The 22,447-nt window shown below is 40.3% G+C and overlaps 1 protein-coding gene across 2 annotated transcripts in view; it reads left to right on the forward strand.

Annotated features, from left to right (window-relative positions):
- The first annotated feature begins 12,906 nt into the window (after positions 1–12,906).
- The window catches only part of Tank (TRAF family member-associated NFKB activator), a 76,031-nt gene continuing 66,490 nt past the window's right edge, over positions 12,907–22,447 (forward strand). The window contains exon 1 of one of the 2 annotated variants that reach the window (XM_006234273.5): positions 12,907–13,065. The gene's annotated coding sequence lies outside the window, so the exon portion shown is untranslated. The remainder of the gene's footprint in view (positions 13,066–22,447) is intronic. The other variant, NM_001164073.2, reaches the window with a different exon arrangement.

The following is a 22,447-nucleotide window of genomic DNA, read 5'->3' on the forward strand; positions in this document are numbered from 1 at the left end:
GTGCTCAGAAAAGCCTCTTTGTTCAAATTTTCTTTCGCCTCCCTCTCCAACATTCTTTCCTTCGTGTATAAAGCAGAGTGACTTATGACCTACTTTCATGGCAGATGAAATGGAGAATGCCTTTATGACCAGATCTCCGAGGAGAAAAGTCGAAGGTGACTGCAAAGCTAAATATTGCTTGCCAACAACCTGTCTATTACTGAAAAATATCTAGAAATTCATAAAGCAAGTTCTACATGGATCTGTGAGGGCGTTTCCAGGGGTGATTGGCATGTGGGTCAGGAAACAAAGTGAGAGCAGCACCTTTCAATAGGCTGGCGTGGGGGCTCTAAAAAAGTGGGCGGCACGCTTTCCACTTAACCCTTATCGAATAGGTGGTGATTTTGGCTGCTGCCCCCACAGATTCTTAAGCCTCTGAACACTGATTTACTCCAGCTCTGTATCACTGGTCCTTCTCGTTCTGAGACTGCCAGCTTCCAGGGTTAAGCAGCTACTGGTTGCTTCGGCTTTCAGGCCTACAACCATCAACTGTTCAGCCTTTGTTTCCTGTCTTGGTTACTTTTCTATGTGATAAAACACCGTGGCCGAGGCAACTTATAAAAGAAAGCATTTGATTTGGCTTACACTTTAAGGGTTAGAGTCCATGACGGCAGAGCAAAGGGGTAACCTAAGAGCTCACATTTTGATCCACAACCATAGACAGAGAGAGAGAGAAAGAGAGCGATGGGAATTGCACCAGTGTTTTGAAACCTCAAAAGCTCCCTCGGAGACACATCTAACAAGGCCACACCTCCTAACCCTTCCCAAAGAGTTCCACCAACTGAGGATCAAATATTCACACTTATGAGCGTTTGGGGGCCAGTCTCATCCAAACCATCACGATCTTGTAAACTCTGTCTTTTTACTGGAAACATGTCCTATTGATGCAGCTTGTCTGCAGCAGAGACTAAACTTTCTACCTTGTTTTGTTTGGTTATTTAATTTTCCTAATCCTGAACAGAACTCACAGTTTTATTCCAGGCTTACCTATGTGGACTTAAACACGTTCAAGCACCATCTATCTCATTGAATATGTTAGTTATCTTCAGACTTGGACTAACCTGACCCTCTTGCCTGAACTTCCAAGACTCCGGGCCAGAATCTGCAGCTAAGAGATGTGTTGGGTATCTGGCAGCTGGGCCAGAAATTGGCTCCTCAGCCACACGGGGAAAGATGTAGCAGACTGAGAAGTATAAATACTCAAAGAACGCATAGGACAAGGGTGGTGAGAGATGAGGTGAGACAGGGAGCATGGCCCACGGCCATGATATGAAAGATATGAACCTACCTAAACTGGGTTTCACATGTAACTCATTTGTTCATTGTGGGTGTTTTGGCTTAGCTTTGGTCTGTGTGGGTGTGTTTTAAAAACATTCTTTTGTCCATTTTTAAATAACCGTTATCCATCTTTTTGTGTAGAATATATCTTCATGGGCATAAAGATGGATGCTAGCAGTCCCATCTGTACACACACACACACACACACACACACACACACACACACACACACACATGAAGACCACAGATCCATGAATCAAGTACTAGTTAATGTCTATTGTCAAAGTGATTGATTGGATCTGGGATCGACCAAGAGACAAGCCTCTGGGAGAGTCTGTGGGGGCCATTTTTTGGGAGGTTTAACTGAGGCGGAAGAACCCTGTCCGGAAGTGGGCAGCACCTTCCTATGGCTACCCAAATAATAAAAGAGCTGAAGGCAGGGGGTGGGACTGTATTCATCCGCCCACTTTCCTTCTTCCTGGTAAGTGTATCTGCCCGGTGGTTGCTACTATGGCGGTCCTCCACGGACATTAGAACCCAGGTTCTTCAGCCTTCCAGCATGGACTGAAAACCTGCAGCTCTTCAAGGATCCTGCAAGCCTGCAGCGCCAAATTGAGATTCTTGAAGCACCTGGTCTTGTGGATGAGCGAGCTGTGAATTCTCAGCCTCTCCAGCATGCAGATGGCCACTAGATCTCCCATGTAAGACATTTTCATTCCCGTGGTTCCGTTCCCCTAAAGAACCTTCACTGAGCACCTGGCAACTAAGGCATCTGCTATTTACTGTGACCAAGTCACTTGTCTCTTGGCCTGCCTTGTCGCCTGGAAAAATATCAAATTTACAAGATAATTAAGAAAATAAAATGAAAATAGCCTAGCCCTGGAAGAGGTACGCAATACAAGTTAGCTTCCTGCTCCTTTCTTTCACTGAAATTTGCAAACTAGGTGTCAAGGTAATAAAAAGAATCTCCCGTGTTTCCAAGGTTAGCCTTTTGTGGAACTGCTCCACTTCAAGGCAACCTCATTAACACCCATTTCACCTTCATCCACACAGCCATCAGCTCCAACAGCAGTTAATCACTAGCTGGAGGTCACAGCGCACATCCAGGCCTCCTGACTCTTACTCCCAATTTATAGTTTCTGAGCCTGTTTGCTACAGGAAATTTAAATACAATGACAACACAATATTTTATTTGTTGTTCTAAAAATAACAGAGCTTTGAATTTATGCTTCCCCCTTATCCTAATTTCTAGTATAAAAAGATTATCTATAAATACTCTACTATACATTAAATATTGCCAATTAAATATTTTGTATAATTTTCATATTCATTTATGCATCATTTATTTGTGCTACAAAAAAAGTTTTGTGTGATGTAAATACGTTTCTGTTTCAGGACTTTTAAGGTAATTTTTTTTAGTTTACGTATTTTTGTTGTGTGTATAAGGGTAACAGGCATGCATTCTAGAGAGCACAGGTACAGATCAGAGGACAACCCTGTGGAACGGGTTCTACCACTTCACTGGATCACCTTTTAGGTCTTTAAAGACATAGAATGTTACAGTTTGCAATGCAAAAGTACAAATGCCAGCTGCCGGTAGTACTTTAAATGCTGTTGCCCAGGGCAGCATATCTATCTGGATCACGTGGCAAAGCTAAACTGCCCCCTCACGTCCAGAAAGGAAAAAGAGATGAGAAAGAGACCAAGGTCTTACCATCTCCTTTAGGACACGCCCACACTGGCCCAAGTACCTCCCACAGGCCAAACCTCCCAGAATTTTCCTCCTTTTCTATGTGTGCCATCCTGCGAACAAATTTTTTTTTTTTTTGGTTCTTTTTTTTCCGGAGCTGGGGACCGAACCCAGGGCCTTGCGCTTCCTAGGCAAGCGCTCTACCACTAAGCTAAATCCCCAACCCCACAAAGCGTCTTTTTAATACATGGGCTTTGGCAGGGTGGAGTGGAGTGGGGATACACAGTACACATTATTCAAGATCCAGCCATCAGGATTAAAAATCGGTACCAATCTCCACCACAGTGTGAATGTCTTCCTGTTAGTACTCTGGACAGCAAGGAGCCAGCATCCCAGAGTCCACCTTCCACATCTACATGTCTGTTTGTCCCCGTCCCTCTTCTCTTTGCTACCCAAGGGTCCACATTCATAGGCTCTAGTACATCTAAGGTATGACAATCTTCTTTCCTATCAACTGAAGAAATTTCAGACCCTGAACGAAAACAAAACAAAAATAGAACCTCTTACTTTTTCAATTTTTCTGGAATGTAAACATCTCATCTCTGTCAAGTTGCCACAAACAGCTTTCTCCAATGTGGGCTGCATACATGAGCAGACAACACAGTGTGAGCAGCAAGAGTAGGAACAAGACCCTGAATCTCTGTCAGGATTTAATTCTGCCATCGTTTAAGAGTTAGTGTTGCGGCCACAGAATCAACGAAGCAGGGCTCACTGACCCTATGTGGGTCTGAGGTAGCCTCTGCATATGCTTTACGGCTATGTTCTTGTGGGACTCCTAACAGGGTTATTCCTGACTCTATTGCCTGTGCTTGGGACTCTTCCTGCTACGGGGTTTCCTCGTCCAGCCTTGGCATGAGGATTTGTGACTCGTTTTATTATAATTTGTTATGCTGTGTTCAGTTGATATCCCTGGGAGGCCTGCTCTGTTTGTGAAGGGAAACAGAAGAGGAGTAGATCTGAGGGAGAGGAGAGGGCGGCGCTTATTCCTTAAAACCTTTGCTGCTTTTCCGCAAGGCTGGAGTTTGGTTCCCATCATACACGCCAAGTGGGTGGTTCGCAACCCGGATCATGCCTTTTCTGGACTGGAAAGGCACCCACATCCATGTGGCATGTGTGTGCGTGTATAAAATAAATATAAAATCTAAACATAGGAGGAAATAACTTGATAGAGGAGGCAAAATTATGTTTTAACTGTGCTTTAAAATTAGCATCAATGTTCAAAAAGGGCTTTTGAATTTAAAGACCTGACGTGTGGGTTGTTGACGTGTAGGCGCGCTGTGACGGCGGAGACAGTGCTCCCTGTTGGGTGGACGCCATGGAACAGGGCCCAAGGGTAAGTAAAGGCAAGCCGGTAATAACAGAGTTCACACAAGGGAGGAGCAGAAATCAGGCCCAGATTGTCCACTCAAGCTTGAGAGCAGACCACGGATTTCCAGAGTAGAGCTAGTTCAGGAACACGGGCTTTAACGTGTGGGAACTGTGCCCAAATCAGGAACACAAGCTCGGAATTAGGTCATCATAAAAATGAAGACCAGAAGCAAATGAATACTAGGCAAAGCCCCGTGTCGGACTTTCACCGGAGAGAAACCCCAAGCGACCTTAAACGTACGTTTTGTAAGTCTTCTCCGTCCGCCCTAAGCGTCATTTCCCATCTCTGTTTCCCAGCCTGTTGGAACCACCCTGAAAGAATTACAAAAGTCTCAGCGCTTACACACCAAACTGGTCCAACCACTTGGGCTGAAGTAATTCCTTTAGAAAAACATGTCCATGTCCCAAACTATCTTCTCCTATTAATAGACATAGATAGACTCATAGATTACTGAGGTATAAAGCAATACAAGCAGGATTTTTTTCTTGCATTACAATGAGAGGTAACCTATTTCAAACATCAGTTGGTTTTGAGGGAGTACCAGACTTTTTTTTTTAACTATATCCAAAAAAAATTATAGTTAATGTTTGTTTCTCCACCCTTCAACTAATATAGCGGACTCACCTAAATTCGTGCTGTTGTTGAATGCTGGCATGCCAGGATACATAGGAAAACCAAAGTGTGCCAGATACATATGCACTGCCCTTTTGCTCCAAGCCCATCTTTTGCTGTTTGCTTTTCAAAGGGCGTGGGGGGTGGGGCTGAAGCATTGAAATGCTTCTTCTTTGCAGTGAGCACAAGTTTGATCTTTTTCAGGATGGGAAGCTGCAGAGGCATAGAAATGGAACAAAGATTTCCTTCTTCCTTCCTCCCTTCCTTCCTTTCCTCTATTTTCCATTTGCTTCCTTTTCCTGTCTCCTGGCTGGCACCTGGGCATAGGCATGGGTGCCTGGACCTTAGCTCAAGTGGTAGTGTCCATGTATGGGAGGCTTCTAGAGAAACTTCAGCTTCCCAGTGAACCCCACGGGGACCCGTAAAGCTGACTTGCCAGGCTCAGTCCCTCTGCACTGGGGAAGCAGTCACTGCCGACCCAGCAACATGTAAACTATTTCTGGTGTGAAGGACCAAGCACACTTCCTGCAGGTCTCCCCCTTCCTTTGCTCCTTATTTGAAGACTCTTTGAGGCCTGGGATAGTCTCATGGACTACTTTTGCTGACTCTTAGTAGAATGCCGCCGGGCACAATTTGCCATTCTAAAATGTCCTGCTCCAATTGCCATATGGTTTCTGTCTCCTACTAGGACACTGACTGACCTCATGTGGTGGAGGAGACCTTTATTCTGGAAGAACAAACCTTAAAATGATTACCTAAACCTCCAAATGTATAAAGAATCAGAGGTAATTTGACTCTCTGCCAGTTACCATGATTATAATAAAGGAAACAAAAAAAATGAGCTATAATTTAAAGTTTAGAAAGGCCATCCTCTTAAATCTTCAAACCAAAGTAATGCAAAACTCTGAAGCAAATTAAAGCTTCAAGCCGGAGAGCCTTAATCAGCTATGGGATGTCCTTATTGTTACACCCTAATATCTTCTGCAGCAACCGACTGAATGAATAACAAGGTTAAGGGATCTTCCTATCTCCAAACTGTAACACCATCGTCCTTTAAATATTTATTCTTCTTAGTATCACTATTTGTATATGAGCTGTGTGGTGTGGTGTTGTGTGTGTGTGTGTGTGTGTGTGTGTGTGTGTGTGTGTGTGTGTTCATGCTTGGTGTTGGGAAAATCAGTTTGTGTCTTCATGTCTGTTTCCTCTTCATTGAGGTAAATGAGTTCAGCCAGGTTCAGCCAGAGAAGTAGCATGCCCCACTCTGTATACTTAGCTCTATTTGTGTCTTTCCCCTGGTAACAATAGCTTGTGATTTTACTTAGAACCTGTTTATTGAAACTTCTATCCCGGATCAGACATCCTACTAAATATAATCAAATTTAAAAGAAACCTAACTGATGAATTAAAGAACCTTGAAGTCACTGCAAGCTTCAGCCAGTGAATCCTCCCAGCGGCAGCATGCTATCAAGCTTAACAGTTTTCCAAGGTCAGCTCTCACAGCGAGTCTGACTGTTTTATTAGAGTCCTCGAAGCACCCAGAGTCATGGATTTTCCTGTCTCGGCAGCTTTCCTCTACATCTTACTGCTGTTGTACCTTAAAGATTGCAGACAGGCTAGCATGTGTTTTTTTTTTTTTATTCTCCTCATTTACAGAGAATTACAAGGATGAACTGCGAATCTTGCTAATCTTAGGCGCTCTGTAAGTACTGTTACCATGCTGTGTGTACTCAAATGGAAAATTATCAATGGCCTTCGGTATCTCGCAGCCATTTCAATTTTATGAATTTATCAATCCAAGAGAGTCATTTGCCAGGCATACGGATTTGTTCTCTGTCATTTTATAAACTCTGAAACTCTTTAATGGTAGCCAATATTTCTAGTTTATCCTGATATCTAAGCCCTTTCCTAGGCTTTTCAGCTTCAGAGGAAAATGCCTATGAGACACATTTCATTGGTGGTTCTCACTGACATCAGACAGGAATTCGAGAGCACACATCAAAATAAGAACATTACTTGGCTATAAACTAAATGGATTGGTGCCTTATGTCTTGAAAGAGATAGCAAACTATCTAATACTTGAAACAGACTTGCCTCCTTCCCTGATAGGATTCTGTCAACTTTCAAATTTTTAATGAAAACACCAGCAGTTCTTCCTCCCTGAAGACTGACCAAGCTGTCTGTAAGAGATTAGAAATGAAAGAAAAGTGGAAGAACAGAGAAATCGGAACGTACATTGCCAACTCCCTTAATGGCATTGCACCCTCCAAGGCAGCTCAGTTTTGCTAAACTGGCACTTGAGAAGAGTCCGTGAGCCTAATTTGCTCCTCCAGCTCTTAACCAGAGCATCCACACTGCATCACCCTCCGTTCCCATTACCTTTCTCTACCTTATCTAACTGTACTATGATCACACACCCATCCCATGGTCGAACCTGTAGGGAGAGAGTAGAGGTTGAGAGTGCTATATTCTCAGTTCATTCCTTCTTTTGTAAATGGAAGCTTCCAAATGGCATGAAGTAACCAGAAGTGGCAGAAAAAGAAATTTGAATTCCTTTCACCTCCCTTCCAATTCTGTGCCGCTGTTGAATGATGGCCTCCATGTTTAAGTGCACGACAGTAGACAAGTAGACCTTCCAGCTGTGCTACAAGATGCTTGTTAAAACCATGGGCTTTGGAGACACACATGAGGGCTTCCACACACCAGTAGTTTGCACTTAACTGGGCTAGCTCATTTTTATGCATCCATTTTTGTAACTGTAAAATAGCACTTTTACCCTGGGGTACTTAGAAAAATGAATGAAGTAATGTAAATAAAGGGCTTGAAATTGTGTCAGGGCCACAGTCATTTTGTTAAAGTCATTGTTAACTGAGGTTTTCATCCCCTTTCAATGTTCCCAAACAACCATCACTTGTCATGTATTTGATGTATCTGTACAAATGTGTTGCTTCCTGAAGTGAACATCTTATTTTCCAAATACAAAATTCTTTCCTTGTAGTAAACCAAATTTCTTTCCTAATCACTCCTATCCACTAGCCTGAGGCCTACCTTGAAGAATTTAATTGATATTTGAATATGATTGGGGTTATTTTTCTTCATATTCTCTAAGAAAAGCATTAACCTTTCCTGTAATTATGTATTTATGACATGGATGAGTATTTAATAGTTTATCTTTGGTCTCAAAGATCAGAAAGATGGGTCAGAACATAAGAATGTTGCTTCCTTTTTTCCTTAGGGAATTCCAAAGCCCTTATTAGTTTGGGGATAGTTTACCACCTCCACATTACCACCTATAGGAAAGCTCGTCAATTTTGTATGATTTCACATAAATTGAATCTTATCTTCCTAGGCACAAGCAATTTTTTTCCTATTGTTTCTGTGTATAGGATGGTAGGAACCAGTAACTAGATAATTTGTAATTGTTCCTATCAGTTCATTATATATCACAGCGTCTTTTGTTCCTTAGATAGCCAATAATATTAGTTGTCAAATAAATGAGGAAGGCCGAATGCTAGGGAGCTTACGACCCTGCTTTCATTGCCATTCTCAAAAAAATAAGCCTAAAGTACCTCTTAGCTGCTCAGTCGTGCACCTCAAATCTTTACTTTAAGAACTGCCAAGAATATTAAAATCATGTGCGCCATCAACATTATAAATGTTCTTCTATAATCCTAAAAGCAAGTGGAGATTATGTTTTAATCTGCTCGAAAAGCAATAAAAACAAGCAAAAGCCATAAATGTAGCCTAAAAGAAACAATAAATTCACTGAGATCATAGGAAAAACATATGAAATACAGTTTTAACCCTTAACTCGTTTACTTCTTCAACGCCTACTCTTCGTGAGTAGTTATTGGGCTGAGAACTGTCTCTTTGCCCATAAAGCACTATTATATTATGTAGTCATTTGGATATGAAGTATCCTCCATGCTCCCACACAAAAGACCTATGTGTTAAGAGCTTGCTCTCCAGATGGTGAGCATTTGAAAGTGACTGCAGCATACGGGTTCTCACTTCCTCAAAAGATGAGCTCACTGATGAATTCCTAGCTTAATGTTACATTATTAAGAGGTGGAACCTACTTGGGAAAAGTATGTTACTGTGTGCACTTTGTCCCTTCCTGGCTCTTGTCGGTGTCACTCTTTTCCCTCTGTGACATTGTACTCTTTGCAATGATGTCTTACCATACTATGCCAGCACCAGAAATAGTAGAATCAAGTAACCATGAAGTGAATTCTCTGAAGTCATGAGTCCACAGAAATTCTTCCTCCCTTAGCCCATGCTCTCAGGTGTCTGTCACAGTGACATAAAAACTGAGTAACACACCCGATTTTCATCTTCTTCAATGAGTTGAGTACATGGTCCTGCATTCCACTGAGATGGCTCAGTGTGTAAAGACACTTGTTCCCAAAGCCTGATAACCCGAGTTGAAGAAATAGGTAATAAATGTTTATTAAATAAGCACTCATATAAGGTTGTCTTAGGGATTTACTATTATAAAGAAACATCATGACCAAGGCTGGCTTATAGGTTCAGAGGTTCAGTTTATTATCATAAAGGTAGGAACATGGCAGTGTCCAGGCAGGCCTGGAGTTGAAGGAACTGAGAGTTCTATATCTTTGTCCAAAGACAGACAGGAGAAGTCTGGCTTCCAGGCAGCTAGGATAAGAGCTTAACGCCCCACAGTGACACACTTCCTCTAACAAGGCCACACCCTACTCTAACAAGACCACATCTCCAAATAGTGCCACTCTCTGGACCAAGCATATCCAAACTACCACAAATGTCAATCATTGAATTGGATTAGAGCTTAAATAGAAAAACTGTAGCTCCATCCTATTACCAAAAGCTTAGGGAACATCTCAGAAGAAGGTGGAAGGAATATGAGAGCAGACGGTGGAGGAAGGTGATGGGAAAGGTTCTTCTGGACACGATATGTTTGGCGCAATCATGGGAGCTCTGGTTACTTGTTCATACAGGGCTCTTACAAGATTTGGCTTGTCCATATTTCATCATGAAAGAGGGGAGGGCCAATGAGACCTTGCCCTTCCCTAAGGGACTAATGACAGTTAATGGTGGCTTTAGTGATGTAGTCACTGACAAGTTACCTGTCCTTCAGTAAAGAGTTTCCCTCCCAAGTTCATTCAGGCAACCCCATGGCACACACAAAACAAAGGCATAAAAGTAGAAGGTGGGTGAGTTAGGAAGAATAAGGGTTTCTGGAAGAGGGGGCATAAAACAGGCTAATAGCTTTTTCTAAGAACATACATGTATAGAACTGTCAAAGAATAAAAAAAATTTTTTGAAGAATTGTAAAAAGTGAATTTAGTTCCCTAGCTAGCTTCACTCCGTGTAGTCACCATCCATTCATGCTAGCCCCCAATTCTACTGAATGTGGATACCAAACCTAAGTATCACCACTAAGAAAGAAATATTTGGCAAAAACTTGTAATCAACTACTTTCCCCTGCACATGTTTATAGAAGCTGGGGGAATAAGTTTAAAATAAAAGAGCATGAATTTTCTCCTCAGAAATGGTAATTCACATCTCAGCGTCAGCTGCAGCCACAGATGAACAAAACCTTAGCACTTGCGCCTGTGAACAGGTAAAGGCAACAAAATGTTTCTACTCCCAGAAAGCCCATATCCGGGCATTCATCTTCCGGGTGCTGGTATGGTAACCTAAGTGACGTTTCTGAATGAAATATCTACTTCAGTACCACATGGCTGCCTAACTAGCTTCTTGGCCATATTTGCAAGTATCTGAGTCTCGCTGAATCTTAGTTAGCAGTTAGTAGAGCTTGCCTTTTATGTTTTCGGAGGAATAGGAAAAGATCAGTTGTAGCACATTCTCTATGGGGAGACCTTCCACACAGGCTTACAATGAGAATCCTACAATTAGAGTTGGTCCTGCTCTTAATAGTCAGCCAACACCTTGGCCATTTGTCTTTTTGAATCAAAACCTAAGCTTTTCTCCTACCCACCAACTTGAGCTTGCCGCCCCCTTCCCCCCTACCATCCCGGTCACTGTGCCCATCTATTCTTTTCCTACTGGGATTTCTATGAGAGGATAAAAATAGAGTCAGGGGCAGGAATGAACAAAGGACTCAATAGGGACAACAAGGGAAGCTATTACCTTGCTTGGAGTCTAAATTAGTCAGCAGTGTCTTCGGCTTTTAATGTCGCACGCGTAGACTTGACTGCTTCAAAATGCATCTCTAACCAAATCAAAAAACTTCTGCACCAGGGCCTGGAAAGCCCCTCTCAATGTCCCACCAGGTTGTGGCCAATATTCCAGGAATAGCCAGTTTTTCCGGAGTTTGGGCCCCAGCCAAACTCAATGGCCAAAGTAAATAATAAAAGGAGGAAGCCTAGGATGGAGAGGTGAAAAAATGAAGGTAGGTAGAGCGCTTGCCTAGGAAGCTCAAGGTCCTGGGTTTGGTCCTCGGTCCCGGAAAAAAAAGAAAAAAAAGAAAAAAGAAAAAAAAAATGAAGGCAGGGGAGTGTATTTCCCAGTCAATACGGGAGGGCTGTTTTAACAAAAAGCTGTGCGTTTAAAAGCTTGCTTCCCAACTGTCAACTCTCAAGGACTAAAATGTCCACACGCCAGTGCTATCTTAAGTTTTTGATGTTTCACTTCGTTGTATTTACTTTGTAAGATTTTAGTTTCCCGTTGCACGAAAGCATGTTTAGTATTTGATATTCCTCGGTGAGAGTGTGACAAGCACATAGAGCTGGAAGAAAACAAACGCTTCGCTGCGTATTTTACGAGCACATAGAAGAGTTTTTAAGCACATGCTTATTCAGCACTTTAGAAACTTAAAAAAAAATATTTTTGGGGAAGGAATAATTCCACCATATGCAGCATTATCTCTGATGTGTTTAAGATGCAATTTTAAGAGACAATAGTGCTTTAAAGTAGTAAAGGGACTAGACTATGAATCGGAAATTGGAAATTTTAGTTTCCATTAACTGGAGTTTTGGGAGATGCCTCCGCACACTTACGCGGGAACTCAGCAGGGAGACTACCCCCAGGACTCAATCTTGTTCCGACTCCTGAACTTGCTGTGAAGGAGCACAGTACAGTACGTATGAATTGCACCTGGAGACAGACCACTCCAAGTGCCCATTGCTTCTAACTTTGTGACATTGCGCACTCTCCCTCCTCTGTTTAATCATCTGCAATAAGGGGAAATGGAACAGATCGTGTCTAAGGACATTTCCATTTTTATAACAAAGAAAAATGTCCAGATATTGCTGTCTTCCATTTACATGTAAAGCCCACAGTTTAGTTCCATGCGGTCCGAGAGAAACACTCCCCCAGGGTGTGGGAACACGTGCTCAACTGTGTCAACAGTGACCTGCGTGTCAAACTAGAAATCCTGTCTAAAGAATCCTTTTTTGCTTTATTTTTCTTCCTAGTACTTACAGTCTCATTCTGGAATCTTAAGATACACCTTATTATTATTATTTTTTCTCTCTAGGCTTCATCCAACCGACCTTTGTAAGTCAGAAAGCAAAGAAAAATATACTTAAATTTAGGTTTTGCCTGTTATTTATAAATTTGATTTGGGGTCAAATGTGACTCCTTAAAGGCTAAAATGGCAATTTTTTTCAAATAAGCTTACTTTTGAAACGTTTTACATGAAAAACACTTCTTCCAAATTAAACTTTCATGTTTGTAATTTCTAGATTTTTTTTAAATGTCTTAACTATTCAGGTGAAATATCATTGCTTCAAAAGGAAGTCAGAGTTAGAGTCACGGGTGGTTTCAGAACATTTTCTGGTAGTTTTTGCTTCATTTCAATATTTTGCCATGATTGGCTGTTGATAGCTACAAATAAGGAAGTCTTCAAGTCAGGGGATTTCTCAGTGGAAGTCCCCAGTTCCTTCCACACAAGGGAGAGCTCAGGACAGTTTGGGCAGCATCTGGTAGAGCCTGTGCAAACGGTTTCCAGAATGTGTCCGTGCCTGTCTTTAAAGAGACACAGTCAGTGAAGGAAAACTTGTCACCTGGAGAAGAGGTAATCAACTCTTACTAATTTCTTTCGATTCTTAGCTTAGTAAGGAGGTTGGGGTGCCTTAAGTGTGGTAAGATCTACTCCACTCCGGCACCAGCCAACTAGGCGGTCCCAGGCACGAGTCAGCGATGCCTTTTGGCATCGTCGTCAGAATTAGAGGGATCCAAACAGTCTTTAAAGCACTGTGACTCTTTTACTCTTTGCCTAATTTTTAAGATAGAATGGGTTATGTCTTTAATTGAAATGAGTTTTAAAAGTCTTTATCTGATATGTGAGTCTTCTCAAGAAGTGATATACATGTGTGTGTGTGTATGATGTGTGTGTGTGTATGTATGTATGTATGTATGTATGTATGTATGTATTGTGAGACTGAGAGATATTTGGCCCAAGTTAGGTTACATAAAGCTTACTATGTCGAAAGTAAATTAAAAGTATATATAGTCCTACTTTTTGCTTATATTTAAGAAAAATCAATTCCAGCCTGATCGAATGTGTCTTTCTAAATGCCAAACTAGCATTAGTACTTTTACTCTCATAAGAACTATGTAATAATGAACATGTATGACATCAAGTATTAGCTTTACAAGCTATTCTAATTACAGTAATCAAAGCTTATGCTGTTTCCAACAGACCCTTTTATTTCCATCACCACAATTAAAATTGAAGATCACATCACATTATTTTCTCAAGGACAATTTCAAACTAAATATCAAGAACTCTTTTCAGTGTTGTTGTATTAAATAGTTTCTAGACACTCAATAAGAGTGTCTGCTAAAAGAAAAGGATCACATGTTTTCAGTGGTATAGTCAGACAAGACTTACTTAAATAAAAAGTCATACCATTTCATTTTACCTGGCTTTTTATCACTAACCCACCTGTCTTCTTACGATACTGAAACTGTGTTTGAGATGTTTTACCCAAGCTGGAGTAGGATGGGGAAGAGAGAAAACAAATTCATCTGAGTTACAGAATAATCACGTCATCACTGGAAACCGTCTCCCTTCTCACTCGTCCTCTGCCATCGCTAGGGTTACAGTTCCGTGAGTGTACATAGCAAGAAATACTAGTCTGCCTCTGGGAATGTGGAACTCTGTATCAGCTCAACACACTCAAAACGTATGCCCAGAAGCCAACTGGGGTTCTAGAGAAATGTCCAGTTATTTCTCTTAAACGTTTGTGATTTATGGTTACCAAGATGACTCAAAACAACTGTTAAATTCCCCTGGGGAAAAAATTCTGGTTGGAATTTTAGAAATGTGTCCGTGCCATTTAAAACCTTCCTGTCTGTGAACATCCTGTCTTTCTATGCATTGAGGATGGGACTCCGGTAAACATATGGAGTCCTTTGCATTATACATTATACATATAAATTGTAGAACGTGTTCCAGGCTAGTTTGCTTTGTCCCTTTCTGATGTGTGCACTAGGGGAATTATCTGTGTAAGGATCTTCTTTCTGGTGTGTTTTAACTACTGCTAACATCTTGATCTCATAATTTTATGTAGTCATTTTATTGATCTCTAATTTTTTCTAAATTATATAATTCACATGACCTTTTCAGATTAAAAAGAAAAATATGTGGACTTGCTTCCTCCTTCCCATCCTTCAGCATAGCAGCTAGAATTTCTGGATCAGGGCTTCATAACACAGGAAAAAGCAGTCGACTGTTACATTTCTGATCTCAGAGGAATTTCCCTAGTGGTTAATATGAAGAATGAGATTGGCTATTGGTTTGAGGTAAAAGCTTTCATGATTAAAAAAAGAAGCCCAAATAATTACCAATATCCTGATTTATTAGGGGTACATTTAATAGGCAATATCAAAGTTTCATGTTTAAAAAAATCCAATGTCTTTGATAACTTTAGAGACAACTGTGTGAGTTTGGCATTTCAAACGAGGCAGCAATCTGCCGTTTTAAAAGACTTCGAAGAAAACAGGTTGCCCTTGTGTTTCCCTGACAGAGCTGATTTTATAGTTAGAAACTGTACTCCATTGTTTCTCAGATTAAAATAATAAACTGGTTGATCAAACCGAGCCTACACATTTCCTATTTCTCTTCCATCCACATGCTTAGACGCCTCTCTCCTATCATTTTGGCTTCATATCCAGTTTACAGCTCAAACTACCAGGAAAGAATGAAAACAGTGTGGTGGAAGCCAAGGAGCCCTATCTAGGGCGAGCACCCAGAGTTACAAAAAAGCAGCTGTTCGTACGCTCCCTGCAAACAGCTTTCGAACATTACATCCAAAGAGGGTCTGCAAAATGTGTGTCCAAATTGGTTAGCATAAATGCAGTTTACATTAAGGAAGTGTATACCGAAAAGCAAACGTTTGTGGTTTGCTGAGAATTTTTGCATTCATAGACAGAAGGCAAATTTCATCCAGATTTTCATCTCATGGCACCTATCAGTAAGGAATTTGTCTACCAAAGTTTCCTTTCAGAAAGTAAAACAAGGAAAAGGCCAAAACACTTCAAATTCTAACAAGTTTCATGCATGTGGTCTGTTCCCTGAAACGTTTAAGGAATAAACCCAGAGCATCGACCTCGGCATCCCAGCCCCAACAGATAGTTCATTAAAACATTTTCCCAGTATTTTCTACTGTTGTTGATCAGAGCAAATTTAATGCCCCCCTTTTTACATAGTTTAGGTTTTGTCTGAAAACAATTATTTTTTTTAAAGATTTATTTATTTATTTCTAAGTACACTGTTGCTGTCTTCAGACACATCAGAAGAGGGCAGTGTATCCCATTACAGATGGTTGTGAGCCACCATGTTGTTGCTGGGAATTGAACTCAGGACCTCTGGAAGAGCAGTCAGTGCTCTTAACCACTGAGCCATCTCTCCAGCCCGAAAACAATTATTTTTAAAAACAATTCTGTTCAATTTTTTTCAAACGCATTGATGCACACAATATTGACCTACACTTTTTAAAAATAATTTCTGTAACTGTATAGATAATCCTTTCGGTGCTCACTTTTTTTTTTCTATTTGTATTTTCTCTCTCTCTCTTTCTTGATTGGTCATATCACGGAACTAATCCCTTGGATGTGACATTTTAACTTAGCTTCTTACAGAACAGCTTTTGGTCTTATCTTTACTAATATTTTCATGATATTTTAAAGATTTCTTTTTTACTCTTCCTAGTTACTGGTTTGAGTGTTTAGGTTATATATATTTTTAATTCTTTACCATTTTCTAATAATATTTTTAAGGCTATAGAAGGTTTAGGACCACTTTAACTACATCTGATAAATAGTTATATGTCACTATCACATTAGCATAGCTTCATAGTTCTAGCGAGGCTGTGTGGCTTGGCTTTGGGGTGTGCATGGGTGGAGGTGAGGAGAGCTAAGGACTGACCCCAGATTCTCATAAGAACTCAGTAGGTAACTTTACAGGTTTTAACTGCAGTTTTACTCTCTCTTTAATCGTGAAGCTATTTAGGTCAGTAAAATTATTTTAGAACAATTTTAGATTTAGAAAAAAAATCAGGCAGGAACCATGATAGACAATATATGTATTATAGACACTATACATATTACATTTTATATATTATAGACAATATATGTATGTGTGGCTGTGTGTGATCCTACTTCCTACCTTTAAACCAGAGTCACCGCTGTTGACATCTCTATTAGCATAAGTAAAACAAATCTAGATCTTTTTATTTTATTGAGTCTTTAAACATTTTTTATTATTTATTCTGCCTATCTCTCCTCTAGTGTCTGTTAGACCCTTTCCCCTGATGATTTGTTTGTCTTTTTCTAGTTCTTTGGAGTATGCAGGGTTTCACTTTATTCTACCTGTCTCTGGTTCTCTAGCAATGGAATTACAAGAGCCCCATCACCATGCCCTCTTACTTGTTTTCACTGGCTCTGGAGATCATCTTGGGTTCCCAGTCTTGTAAGGAAGTGCTTTATCAGCAGAGCTAGCTCCCCACCCTAGGCTCCCCTTCCTTCCCCTTCCTTCCCCTTCTTTTCTTCTCTTCTCTTTTCTTTTCTTTTTTTCCTTCCTTCCTTCCTTCCTTTCTTTCTTACTTTTTTAAAATCACATTTATGTATTTACTGGGTGTGGTGATCAGAGGCACCTAGAGGGTGTCAGCTTTTTCCTTCTACCTTGCTTGTGATCAGGCTGGTGATGAGCGCCTTCATAGCCACTGAGCTGTCTCATCACCCTCGGGTTTTCTTTTCAACACAGATGTCAATTGGTATTAGTGTTCCATGAAGCACTTTTAAAAACTATGTGAGCCTTCATGTGCTGCAGTTTTGCTTTCATTAACCTTCTAACAAAATCTTCTTTCTTTTGTGATTTCTGTTCTGGCTCAAGAACGTGTCAGTTTTCAAAAATTTATGTCTCTTCCAGTTTTCCTTCGATTATTGACTTCCAGCTTCTTTCCATCTTGGCTGGGAAAAGATTTCATATGACTTCTGTTTTCTGCCGTACGGTGAGACTTTGGAAGGAGCAGTATTTGCTCTATCCAGGAGAAGAGTCCTCGTCCACTCGCAGAGACTGTCTTCTGCTTCCTTTTGGCACAGTGCTCTGTTTACACCGCTTTGGCCCAGTTGGCTCACAGTACTGTTTCAGTTGCCGTTCCCCTCTGGTCCATTTTTCTACTTATCATCAAATGTGGCATAATGCAATCTCCAAGGACTACTGTAGTCTGTTTCTCTTTTCAATGTTATAAATGTTCTTCTCAATTTCTCTAGGGCTCTCTTTGCTGTTCATATGTACAATTGTTATATCTTCTTGGTGAATGATTCTTAATATGTGTGTATGTGGATATGCATATATATGTGTGTGTATGTATATATGTATATATATATATATTATTATTTGTCTCCTATGGAATGTTTTTACTCGACATATATTCTGTCTAATATTAGTACAGTCACCCATATTTCATTCGATTACTCAGAAATATTTTTCAAATTTTATTATTATTATTATTATTATATTTTTTGTGTTTGCACACAATGTGTACATGTGTGTGTGTGTGTGTGTGTGTGTGTGTGTGTGTGTGTGTGTGTGTGTAAGCATTCCCATGTGTGAATTCATGTGCATACACATCATGGTGCATCTATGGAGGTCAGAGGACGCCCTCAAATGCCAGTGGCTCTCACCTTCTTCCATTTTTGAGGAAGGTGTTCATAGTTTTGTTTTATTTGTTTCCCACTGCATAGGCCAAGTTACTGGACCCCCAAGCCCAGGGATTTTCCTGTCTCTGTCTCCCATCTCCTCATAAAGGTGTTGATATTATAGACATTTGCTATAGCATCTGGCTTTATATAGTTCTGAGGATTCAAACTTGAATCCTCATACTCACATGGCAAACTCTTCAGACACACCAGCAGAGGGCATCAGATCCCATTACAGATGGTTGTGAGCCACCATGTGGTTGCTGGGAATTGAACGCAGGGCCTCTGGAAGCACAGTCAATGCTGCTAACCAATGAGCCATCTCTCCAGCCCTGGCAAACTCTTTATACGTTGAGCCATCTCTCCTGTCCACGTCTTTCACTTTTACCTCTGTGTGCCTTTTTATCTAAAGTGTCTTCTAGATAACATAGTTTGATCGTTCAATTATGTTAGATTTTCCATTGGCCAAGCTCTGTCTTTTATCTATTTTTGAAGTAATCACTAATAAGACTTCTTCCACTTACTACTCAATGAATGTATTTCTTATAAAATATTTCTTTTTTAAAAGTCCAAAGTAAAAAATATCCAGGCTTAAGAGTAGATGAATCATCATGTCACTTAAAAAAAAACAAAATAAAACAAAACAAAAACAAAAAACCTCAATGAACTACTTTTTTCACCATGTCACAGCCTTATTCCATAATCACTTTCAATAATTCAAGTGATATTATATTTAGAAATGAAGTCAAACATAAAAGTGAATGGCTAACAAAGTTACAAAAAGCTATAAAGTTACAAAATAAGCCAAATGCATTTAATCAAGAGTAACAGACAACAAGAAGCCTTATCAGTCTAAGGCAAGGCAAGAAGTCGAGGCTGCTCAGATCTGATAGGTCGACACTGAGGAATTTGTAAAATAAATAGAAATAACATCTCTGACTTACTGGCAAAGAAAAGCCTAGATATTGCCTATCAACATTCTTATAGTGAAATTTAAATATTTCATTATTGAAAGAAAATAATCTTTAAAGGCTTATTAATCATTTCATGCATTTACAATGGAAGGCCTAGTTCTGAAATTAAAATATTACTAAGTATTTGGTTGAGGATCAGTTTAGACAAAAATGGCTTTTGACATTCAAAGTTCATGAGAAAAACTCAGCTATCTTTTAATTTTGCTTTAATGTCAAATTAAATAAGGCAACTTTAAAATTCGATAAAAACACGGCTAGTCTGTTTCCAGAAGAATTTCCAAAATTCAACCACTGAGCTTCTTTTTAGGAGAAATCATATGTTAGAACCAATTATTCTAACTTAACTTCAGAAGTTCAAATGGAAAATAAGGCTCACAGCACAACGGTGTGAGATAATTCCTCCTCAGTATCAAAGAATTACCTTTATGTTCTTAGATGCTATGCTGTAACAATGGGTGATTCAACTCATTTGGTAGCTTGCCTGGTCGACGTCCTTCTCAATAGCTTCATGTTTGCACTGAAGATGTTCTGACATCATTGTCACTTCCTTAAACTATTCTGTGAATGCAAGCTGGTGACTTTCTGCCTGACCCAGCAGCTGATGACAGCGTCTCGAGCATAATCACTGCTGACAGCAGAGGTCCATGTTCTCAAGAGAAGCCCCTTCGTGGACTGCTTGAATCACCCTTGTAATCCGGTTCCCAGACGCCATTGCCTTAACTAGCAAATGCCTCTGCATACTCTTACAAACTGTCAATTCCTTCCTTCCTAAATTACTTCCACCTTCCCTATTTAACTGATTCTTTACACCCTTTTAGCCCCTTTTCATTTTTCTATTCCATATTTGTTTTTTAAGATATTTTTAGGGGTCACATGGAAATTAAGATAATTTAAATGAATACAGGTTTAGTTTTAGTAACATCCATAAACTGTCCTATTGGTTTAATCTCTCTCTTATGCTTTCTTGCAAGTTATCTTTCTATATTGTATGCTTACGTAGAAAGTAAAAAAGAAACTATACATAAATATTGAATCATGCTGGAATTTATATTCACATAGTTGATTGATTTATATCACATAGAACAAAAGGTTTTGTTTTTGTTTTGATTTTGTTTTTTGTTTTTTGTTTGCTTTTGTTTTTGTTTTTGTTTTTTGCTGTTGTTTCTTTGTGTGGTTTCAATTCTAGTAGGCTTTTTTTTTTCTTTTTCTTTTTTTTTGGAGCTGGGGACGGAACCCAGGGCCTTGCGCTTCCTAGGCAAGCACTCTACCACTGAGCTAAATCCCCAACCCCTCTAGTAGGCTTTTAAATTTTTCATTTTCCAGTACTTTCTTTATCACTCTTTAGGTTAATCTGCTAACAACAAATTCCTTCGACTTTTATTTGATGTCAAAGTGTCTTTGTTCTCTTTAATTTTTTCTGTAGGATAGTTTTGCTGGATATAGAATTCTTCGTTGATAATTTTTCTCCTGTATTTTTAGCATGTCATTAGCTTGTTTTGATATGTCTTTTTGTATGTCTATATACCATGTGTCCCTGGAGCCCAGAAGATGGTATCTGATCCCCTGGAACTGTATTACAGACTGCTGAAAGTTACAGACTGTTGTGAGCCACTGTGTCGTGCTTTGGGAAAGCTCCCAGTGATCTTAACCACTGAACCTTATGTCTAGCCACCATACTACCACTAATCTTAATAATAATTGGTTGCAGATAGAATGACACATCTTTTTTGAGATAGGTAGGTAGACAGACAGACAGATAGGTAGGGACTTGTGTAGCCCAGGCTAGCCCCAGGCTTGCTGTGCTTCTAAGATTGGCCTCTACCTTCCCCTGAGACTACAGTTGTGTGTCACTGTAGCCTGGCTCCTCTTCTGGTTCTCTTGGTACTTCCAAGATTCTCATTTTGTCTTGGGCTCTTTCTGTCTCCCCGGAAAGGCAGAGTGTCATGTAGCCCGGGCCGAATTAGAACTTGTAACTGAAGATGGCCTTGAACTTTTGATCCTGCCTCTAGCTCCTGAGTGCACTAGAGGTGCACAATGCCGCACGTGGTTTGTGAAACTCTGTGATAAAGCACAAGGTTTTGTGTATGTAAGGCCAGCACTCTAAACAGGCCACATACTCAGCCCCAAATAAGGAAGCTTGTTTTCTTTTGAGACAAGGTTTCATGTAGCTCAGCTTGGCTCAAACTCTATGTGCGAAGGTTGACTTTGAATTCCTTGATCCCCTGCCTTGACTGCCTGAGTGCTGGGATCCCATGTAGAGACGTGGGACTAGTACTCATGCCAGGCTTGTGGTTGGGATTTTTATGTTAAGGTGATGAGATGGCATAGAGTGACTGTAGGTGATTAAAAATCTAGGAACATGGTAACATTAAATTTTGATGAGAGACAAAATGAAAATAGATATAATGCCAGTATGTTGTTATGTTGTTATGAATTAATGGTGGTTTGAACAAAGGGTGGCAGTGGAAACAGGCTGTAACATTGAGGAATATATATATATATATGGAATTTTTATTTGCCACTGCTATAAATCATTTCCAAAGTGTTCACTGTCTTGTGTGTCCTTTATGCTGCATAGTCTTCTCAAAGGCACGCTTTGTCTCGCGTTGCTCTTTTGTATTTTGCTTTATTTTTTAAGATAGGATCTCATTGTGTAGCTCTAACTGTCCTAGAAGCCACTATGCAGATGAGACTGGCCTCAAATTCACAGAGATCTGCCTGCCTCTGCCTCCTGAGTGCTGGGATTAAAGGCTCGGAGCCACTACTCGGCTTCTATTTACTTATCTGAAGCCCAGGAGCCCTTTCTAATTGGATGCAGGGGTTCTCCCTGGTTCTCTGCCTGGTGGTTACTTGTTCTTCAGCACGGATCTCGAACTGAGACACCACAGAGACATGCGCGGTTCACGGCTAAGTCTTCACTTGAAACTGATATTCATCAGCTCTGGCACTGTGGGGGTTGGGCTAACGTGAGATCCCTTACACAGACTGTGTGCTTTTCACTATGAAAAAGAATGCCCGGCTAAGTAGAAACTACTGTGGGTCTTTTCTTACTAGGAAGCGTATGTAAAGCATCAGCTTTGACAGAGACTCGATGCCCCGGCTGTCTAATCCTGTCCTCTCGTTACCCACATAATCGGATGTAGAGCATCATATCTCTCCCTCGCATTACGACATTGTTATCCTCCAAATCCTAACCCCCAAACAAATAATAAAGACACTAACCGGGAACACTAGGGCCAAAACACCACCTGTAGGTCACACATAGTAACAGTTACT

Source organism: Rattus norvegicus, chromosome 3 (genome assembly GCF_036323735.1).
Source record: "Rattus norvegicus strain BN/NHsdMcwi chromosome 3, GRCr8, whole genome shotgun sequence".
Taxonomy (NCBI): Eukaryota; Metazoa; Chordata; class Mammalia; order Rodentia; family Muridae; genus Rattus; species Rattus norvegicus.